At 42.8% G+C, this 8,382-nt stretch overlaps 1 long non-coding RNA gene across 1 annotated transcript; it reads right to left on the bottom strand.

Moving 5' to 3' along the window:
* Window positions 1-991: 991 nt before the first annotated feature.
* LOC109491325 lies at window positions 992-8,365 on the bottom strand. The gene is made up of 3 exons (XR_002144676.2): window positions 8,308-8,365; window positions 4,292-4,438; window positions 992-1,092 (listed from the first exon to the last, which is right to left on the bottom strand). It is a non-coding gene; the product is annotated as an uncharacterized LOC109491325 (long non-coding RNA).
* Between the last annotated feature and the right edge of the window lie 17 nt (window positions 8,366-8,382).

The following is an 8,382-nucleotide window of genomic DNA, read 5'->3' as shown; positions in this document are numbered from 1 at the left end:
ACCCAGCTTTCTCTCTTCACGCTAATCTCCAAACAAACTGAATTACTCATCATTCCCACCCCCAGGTCCTTGCCCAGCTATTCTCAAATCTTAGACCTCTTTCTCTAAACTCTATCTCTTACAAACCAAATTGTTTGCTGCTTGTCATGTGTTTCAGACCACATCTGAGCTTGTGCTCACGATGTTCCCCTCCTTCACATCTGCATCTCCACTTGGTCAAAATTTACCTATCTTTCGGGGCTCAGATCAATTCACCCCCTGACTCAAACCAGGAGGAATTTCTCTCCTTGGGTTGGACTAAAGCAGTGGTTTCTAAACAGAGCTCCAGGCATTCCTTGGAGCACTGGTTCTTACCCCTGGCTATATACACTATAGTCATCTGGGAGCATTTAAAAATCCCAAAGCCCAGGTCACATACTGAACCAATTAAATCACAATCTCTAGAGGTGGGACTCAGGCATCAATATATATATATGTATATATATATTTTAGACATCCCCAGGTAATTCAAAGGGCAGCTAAGGTTGGGAATTACAGGCTTAGAGGCACTTTAGGGACCACAAAGGGAGAAGGGGGAAGCCTAAAAGATATGGCTTCAACTAGAGCAACTTTCTTTAACAGATAGGTATCCCACCCCATCTGTGTATTGGGATCCTGTCCCTTCTTACCTCTCAGAAACAGGACTCTTGAAATTAACTCTTATCTCTCCTGCACAATCAGTTTCCCCCTCATTACCAAAACATTCCCAACATCACATAAAGATGTAATAACATAGCTTGTCTTTGAGAAGAAAAAAAAAACCTACCTCATTTTCTACTCACCTATGCAGTGAAAGCGCAACATTCAGAATAGTGGATACTCTTTGGCAGGAGAGGAATTCCAATTAGAGAGGAATACACACAGGGAACTTTAACAATAACAGGAGATTTTATTTATTTTCTCTTTTTAAAGATTTATTTATTTATTTTAGAGAGAAAGAGTGAGGGGGTGGGGCACAGAGAGAGAGAGAGAGAGAGAGAGAATCTGCAGCCGACTTCCTCCTGAACAAACAGCATGACACAGGGCTTGATCCCAGGACCCTGAAATCATGACCTGAGCAGAAATTGAGAGTCAGATGCTTAAGTGACTCAGCCACCAGGAAGATTTTATTTCTTAAGCTGCATGATGTTCATTAAATTACTTTGTAATATATATGCACCAAGATTGAGAAAGCCTGGGCTAGACCATCAGCAACTTTTGACACAGTTGAATGCTCCTTCCTCCTTGAAATGCTTTCTTCACTTTAATACTCTTTCTTGATCCAACTAAAGAAAGTATTATATTCCCTAGTTCCTTATTTTCTGCTCCTTTTGTCTTCACTGACAGCTCCTACCTCTCTTCCAGACTCCTACATGTTAGATGGCCTCGGACTCTTCTCTTGATCCTCTCCCTAATCCCAACTTCCATGCTACCATTGTCCTTTGACTAGCCCCTTAATTGGATTTTCTCCTTCCATATTTGCCTGTTACGGTCCTTCCTCCATGCAGAATCAGAGTGATCTTTTAAATTACCAGATGATATCTCTCACTCACCTTGCTCAAACCTTCTGATGGCTACTATATATACACTTAGAACAAAATCCAAAATACTCACATTGGCCTATGAAGCCTCCCTGACCTTGTTCTTCCCTACCTCTTTGACTTCATCTCCTCCCACCTTTTGCCTTGCTTACTCTGCTCCACCCACTCTGGCCTCCTAGCTGTTCTCTTAGCTGTTATGAATTTAACATAAAAATCTTATTCCCTCCTGCCTCAGGGCCTTTGCACTCCAGTTTTTCTCCTCCTGGTACTCTTCCTCAAGTTATCTGAGCACCTATTCCCTTACATCATTTATGTCTTTGCACAAATATCACCACCACAAAGAGGCTCTTCCTCATCACTTGATTAAAAACAGCACTGTGCCTGGTATTGTGGTCATAATGCATGGTCAAGATTCAGTAGAGAGCAGCTCTTATCACTAAATGTTTCACTGTGGAAAAGTCTGCCTTTCACAGCTTCATCCTGCCTGAAAACCCTGCCTATAAGGAATACACAAGCAAAATGTTTTGGGAGCAAAGGGGAGGGAGGAACAATTTTGACATAAATCCCAGCAGAACTAAAACCACAGAAACCACCAAAGCTAAACAGAAGGGGAAATTTATTTAGCCTTTGGAAAGCTAGAATTTTTGTCTCTCATGCTGATGCTAAATAGCAGAGAGTAAGTGCAGCATATGGTTCCATGTGGTGAGCATGGAATGCAGGGGAATGTGAGGGTAGAAAAAATTCCAGCCAGCTTGATGCCTGGTGACAGGGCAGCCTGCACAGAGTATTGAAATAGTCTGGGAAAGCTGAGATTGACAAGCTAGAGAGGAATAATACTGAATGTAAAGTGGCTTTCATTTCCTTCTCTTGCCTGCCTTGTATAAATCCTTTCAATTTCTGCAGGTCAAAATAATGGCCATCCTCCAAGGCTCAACCCGCTGGACTCCTTTTCAGGATCACCCCGAGTTGGACATAACTTCCCTGCCACTTATCACTTTCACCCGTGTATCTGGATCTTTTGTAAACTAGGACACCTTACCCTTTATTAGATTGCCGGTGGGGTTCTCTGTATTTATCTCCATTTTTCTTATTTATTTATTATTATTTTAATTAACATATCATGTGTTATTGGTTTCAGAGGTACAGGTCTGTGATTCATCAGTCTTATATAACACCCAGTGCTCATTACATCACATGCTCTCCTTAATGTCCATCCCCCAGTTACCCCATCCCTCCACCCTCCTCCCCTCCAGCAACCCTCAGTTGGTTTCCTATGATTAAGAGTCTCTTATGGTTTATCTCCCTCTCTGTTTTTTTCCTGTTTTATTTTTTCCTCTCTTCCCCATGATCCTCTGTTTTGTTTCTTAAATTCCACATAAGAGTGAGATCATTGATAATCGTCTTTCTCTGATTGACTTATTTTGCTTACCATAATACCCTCTAGTTCCATCCACGTTGTTGCAAATGGCAAGATTTCAATTTTTGATGGTTTCATAATATTCCATTGTATATATATACCACATCTTCTTTATCCATTCATCTGTTGATGGACATCTGGGCTTTTTCTGTAGTTTGGCTATTGTGGACATTGCTGCCATGAACATTGGGGTGCAGGTGCCCCTTCAGATCATTACATTTGTATCTTCGGGGTAAATACCCAGTAGTGCAATTGCTGGGTCGTAGGGTAGCTCTATTTTCAACTTTTTGTATCTCCATGTTTCATTGACAAATTCTGAATATTCGGTAAAGATTATTGAATGACTAAGAATCTTACTTCACCCATTTAGAGGGCAGGTATCACGTGCTTTGTGTGTGTGTGAAGAGAACAGGTAGAAACCACTAGCTCACAAATTATCTTGCACCAGCTCCTGAACCTATTCTCTGCTTCTGCCATCAGGTTAGATCATTGATGAAGGCAAAACAATGCCCCCATGGAGCAGAAACAGACCCATAACAAACTGGGTTGCCAGAGGGGAGGGGGCCGGGGGATGGGCAAACTGTGTGAAGGAGAGGGGGATACAGGCTTCCAGTTACGTAATGAATAAGTCACAGGGATAAAAGGTACAGCATAGGAGATATGGTCAATGGTATTATCATAGTGTTGTATGAGTGACAGATGGTCTCTACACTTGTGGTGAGCATGGCATAACATATAGACCTGTCCAATCATTACATCATACACCTGAAACTAATGTAACATTGTGTGTCAACTATACTTCAGTTAAAAAAAAAAAAACAACCCACACACAAAACGCCCTTATGGGATAGGGCAAGGAGAGTAGCAGAATATGGCCAGATCCTCTGAGCCACCTCGGAAGGAGCTGCCTCAGAAAGAAGGAAGGACGGATGGTCCTTAAATCCAGGTGGGATTTAAAAACATTTATAGGCAAATCCTCAGAAACTTGTCAGATATGGGGATTTCCCTCAGAAAGATCTTCAACTGCATTAAATGCCCCCTATAATGACTTGGATGAAGGGAAAATTATTCCAGCATAGGGTTTACTGTCCATAATCACAGATTGCAGAAGTAGAGACACCCCACCCCCCAAGTCCTTCCATTCTCCCAGATGCCCCTTTGACTTTGACTTTGTTAACACAGTCTTGCTTAATCTCATTGCCTTTCCAGAGATTCCTGTGTGCTCCTCCCCTCCCCCATCCCTCTCACCTGAGGCAGGAGAAGTGTCTTAGACAGACACAGGCTAAGTCATGTCCCAAAGCATCCATACACTTACGTGTTGGTGAGGTTTGTCCTTGCAACACCAAGAGAGAGAACAGAGGACACTTGTAGTGGGAAGTTGGGATTGAATCTAGTCACTTGGAGAAGGTTCATTTTCATTTCCTTGCCTCAAGGCTGATCTTCTTCCAGTTCATTCTCAAATCTTTAGGGGAAAGAGAAAAGAAACATTGCTCTGTCCTCACTCCTCCATCCAAGCTTCTACCCCAACAGGTAAGCAAACTTTCACTTGTTATCCTCTTTTTATGTCCTCGTCAGATCCCATGTTCTCTAATCAGGCCGGGGGATATAATCTTCCTAGCTTGTTTCCCTGCTTCTTCCTAATTCTTCGCTGACTATCCCTAGAGAGCTGAGCCCCAGCATAATGAGGCTCAAGGGGCAGGGAACCAGAAGACAGCAAGCAGTGAGTCAGTTAACATTCATGCAGCAACACTTTGTGGAAGAACCTGTGCTCTTCCCCATTTCTGAGTCTTCACATCTTGGTCCCTTTTACTCCTCAAATTGAAACCTGGGGGAATCTAAAGATCCATGGATTTCTCCTCTGAGGATTTTGAGTCCTCTTTCATAAAACTTAAACCCTGTGTTTTCATTTTGATGAAATTCAAATTTTATTTATTTAAAAAATAAAAATATTTTCATTTTGGATGATTTGGATTACTTTTTTTTTTTTTTTAGGAGTTTACGTGCCTATGTTTGTATGTGTTTTTATAGTCAGGTGACGAGGGATCCCTAAGTCAGTGGTTTTCAATATGGGGTCTATTAGAACTGAGATTCAGTTCCAACTCATTCTTTGAATGGCAGCAAAAATGTCTCACCCCCAAGGAATATCCCCTAATCCTTCATCCACTCTCATAGCATCTCACGCTTCTTCATGCCACTGTAATTAGTATTCCCTTGGCCAGACTAGGAGTTTCCTGAGAGCAGGGACTGTGGCAGTCTCATTCATCTATGTAGCCCCACTTCCTAGCATGCTGCCTGGAACATAGCAGGTGCTCAATAAGCATTTGTTGAATGAATGAATGAATGAATGAATGAGATGACACAAAAGAAATAGAGACAAGGCCTCTGCCTGTAGAGTCTGTTGGAACGGAAACATACACACACAAAATAAGGGGACATTACAAAGCAATATATTTGTAGCAAAGTACAGTTTCTTCTCATTGAGAGAAGCTCATCTTTGAAGGGTCATCAGAGTGGCTCTCTCAGTTAAGGCACACAATACAAATTACCAAACTTTGTCCAGGGATTAGGCTGCAATCAAACCTTTTGTGACTCATTCTAAACATCCCGCCTTTTCCAAAAATCCTTGAAATGGAAAGGGGAAAAGGGAGGGAGAAAAGGTGGATTAATTTTCACTAAGAGCCCAGGCATTACAAGAATCAGAGTATTTAGCCATAGGGAAGAGGTGGCAGTGGACTAAGGTTATTCTGACACAGAACCCAGAAATAAAACTGAAGCAAAAGCCTAGGTTAGTGACTTAAGCCTCAATACAAAACAGGGAGAGGACTGTTTTGACACAAGTCTGTGTGTACTGATGAAACTCCTCCCCTTCTGGCTATCCTGATATGGTCCTTGTAGCCTGGGGCACAATGGCAGGTGATTAGAGAGCAAACTGAAGAAGGAGCCAAAGTGAGGTACTAAGAGCAGGATTCTCCTTCCCTGAAGAGCTGTGGTGCCCCAGCCTGTGCTGGGAGCTGGTCAAGCAAGGCTGAATCACAAAAGGGACCTACATCTTTTATCAGGAGGAGAAGGACCAGTTTTTCACTGACACACCCAATGGGTCAGGTTTTACCAGTTATATATGCAAAATATACTACAAACTGAAAGGGCACAGAGCAAGGGTGACAAGAACGGGATGAGTTATTCTAGAATCACGCTATTCAAAGTGTGGTCCATGGGTCTACTGCATCACCGTCCAGGAGCTTGTTAGAAATGCAGAACCAGCAAAAATGAACTATTGGGACTTCATCAGGATAAAAAGGTCTTGCACAGCAAAGGAAACAGTCAACAAAACTAAAAGGAAACCTACAGAATGGGAGAAGATATTTGCAAATGTCTTAACAGAAAAAGGGCCAGTATCCAAAATCCATAAAGAACTTCTCAAACTCAACACCCAAAGAACAAAGAATCCATTCAAGAAATGGGCAGAAGACATGCACAGACATTTCTCTGAAGAAGACGCACAAATGGCCAACAGACACATGAAAAAATGCTCAACATCACTCAGCATCAGGGAAATACAAGTCAAAACCACAATGAGTTACCACCTCACACGAGTCAGAACCACTAAAATTAACAAGTCAGGAAATGACAGATGTTGCCGAGGATGTGGAGAAAGAGGAACCCTCTTACACTGTTCGTGGGAATTCAAGCTGGTGCAGCCCCTCTGGAAAACAGTATGGAGATTACTCAAAAAGTTGAAAATAGATCTATCCTATGACCCAGTAATCGCACTACTAGGTATTTATCCAAAGGACACAAACATAGTGATTCAAAGGGGCACCCGCACCCCAATGTTTATAGCAGCAATGTCCACAATAGCCAAACTTGGAAAGAGCCCAGACGTCCATCAACAGATGAATGGATAAAGAAGTGAGATGCACACACACACACACACACACACACACACACACACACATTGGAATATTACTCAGCCATCAAAAAATGAAATCTAGCCATTTGCAAGGACGTGGATGAAACTAGAGGGCATTATACTGAGCGAAATAAATCAGCCAGAGGGAAAAAAAAAACATCGTATGATTTCACTCATATGTGGAATTTAAGGAACAAAACAGATGAGCAGAGGGAAAGGGAAGGAAAAATAAAATAAGATGAAAACAGAGAGGGAGGCAAACCATAAGACACCTAACTGTAGGAAACAAACTGAGGGTTGCTGGAGGTGGAGGGGGTGGGAGGAGAGGATAACTGGGTGATAGGCATTAAGGAGGGCAGGTGATGTAATGTGCACTGGGTATTATATACAACTGATAAGTCACTAAATTCTACTCTTGAAACTAATAATATAGTAAATGTTAGCTAAATTGAATCTAAATAAAGAATTTTTTAAAATTTTAAGAAAAAGAGCATCTCTTGAAAAGTAGTTCAAAACAGGTTGAAAAATAGGGCAGAGAAAAAGCAAAGTCAAGAGGAGCTAAGGAAACATGACTAAATGGCATGTGGTATCCTGGGTAGGATCCTGGGACAGAAAAAGGTCATTGGGCAAAAAGTAAGAAATCTGAATAAAGTAGACTTTAGAGAAGGAAGGGAGGGAGGGAGGGAGNCCCCCCGCCCCCTCCAGACTTCCTTAAATCAGAACCTGCGCATGCACATCAAAGTTTGAAAAGCACTAAGATTTCCTGAGGGAAGGGGCGCCTGGGTGGCACGGTGGTTAAGCGTCTGCCTTCAGCTCAGGGCGTGATCCCGGCGTCATGGGATCGAGCCCCACATCAGGCTCATCCGCTATGTGTCTGCTTCTTCCTCTCCCGCTCCCCCTGCTTGTGTTCCCTCTCTCACTGGCTGTCTCTATCTCTGTCGAATAAATAAAATCTTAAAAAAAAAAAAAAANTATGTGTCTGCTTCTTCCTCTCCCGCTCCCCCTGCTTGTGTTCCCTCTCTCACTGGCTGTCTCTATCTCTGTCGAATAAATAAAATCTTAAAAAAAAAAAAAAAAAGATTTCCTGAGGGTAAAACTTGAAAGCAAATGATGAATATGAGGGGACAAGTAAGGAGAAGCTTCAGGTGATCCCACAAGGGGATAAAGGCAGTCGGGGAGAAAGAGGCCTGAGGGTTTCTCTTGCCGCACCCTGGACTGAATGGGCCAGGGACCAGGCTGGGTGGCTCCGGCAAGAAGCCCTGAACACGGGGACAAGGAGAATAGCACAGGCGGGCCTGAGGTCTTCAGAGAAAAACACTGCTACCGCTATCATTCACCACCAGCTCCGCCATTCCCTCACTCTCCCTCATGAACCCCAATTTCCCCTTCCAGGATTTCTCCAGACTTTTAGTCTCAATAACCTGGTCAGTCGGACCCCGCCTAGTTGGGTTTGATTCGGCCAGGATCGGTTGCTAAGGCCTGGAGCTTCTCGGTTG

Source organism: Ailuropoda melanoleuca, chromosome 5, assembly GCF_002007445.2.
Source record: "Ailuropoda melanoleuca isolate Jingjing chromosome 5, ASM200744v2, whole genome shotgun sequence".
Lineage (NCBI taxonomy): Eukaryota > Metazoa > Chordata > Mammalia > Carnivora > Ursidae > Ailuropoda > Ailuropoda melanoleuca.
Note: the sequence above shows the minus strand (reverse complement) of the source record. Positions and strands in the feature narration are given on the sequence as shown.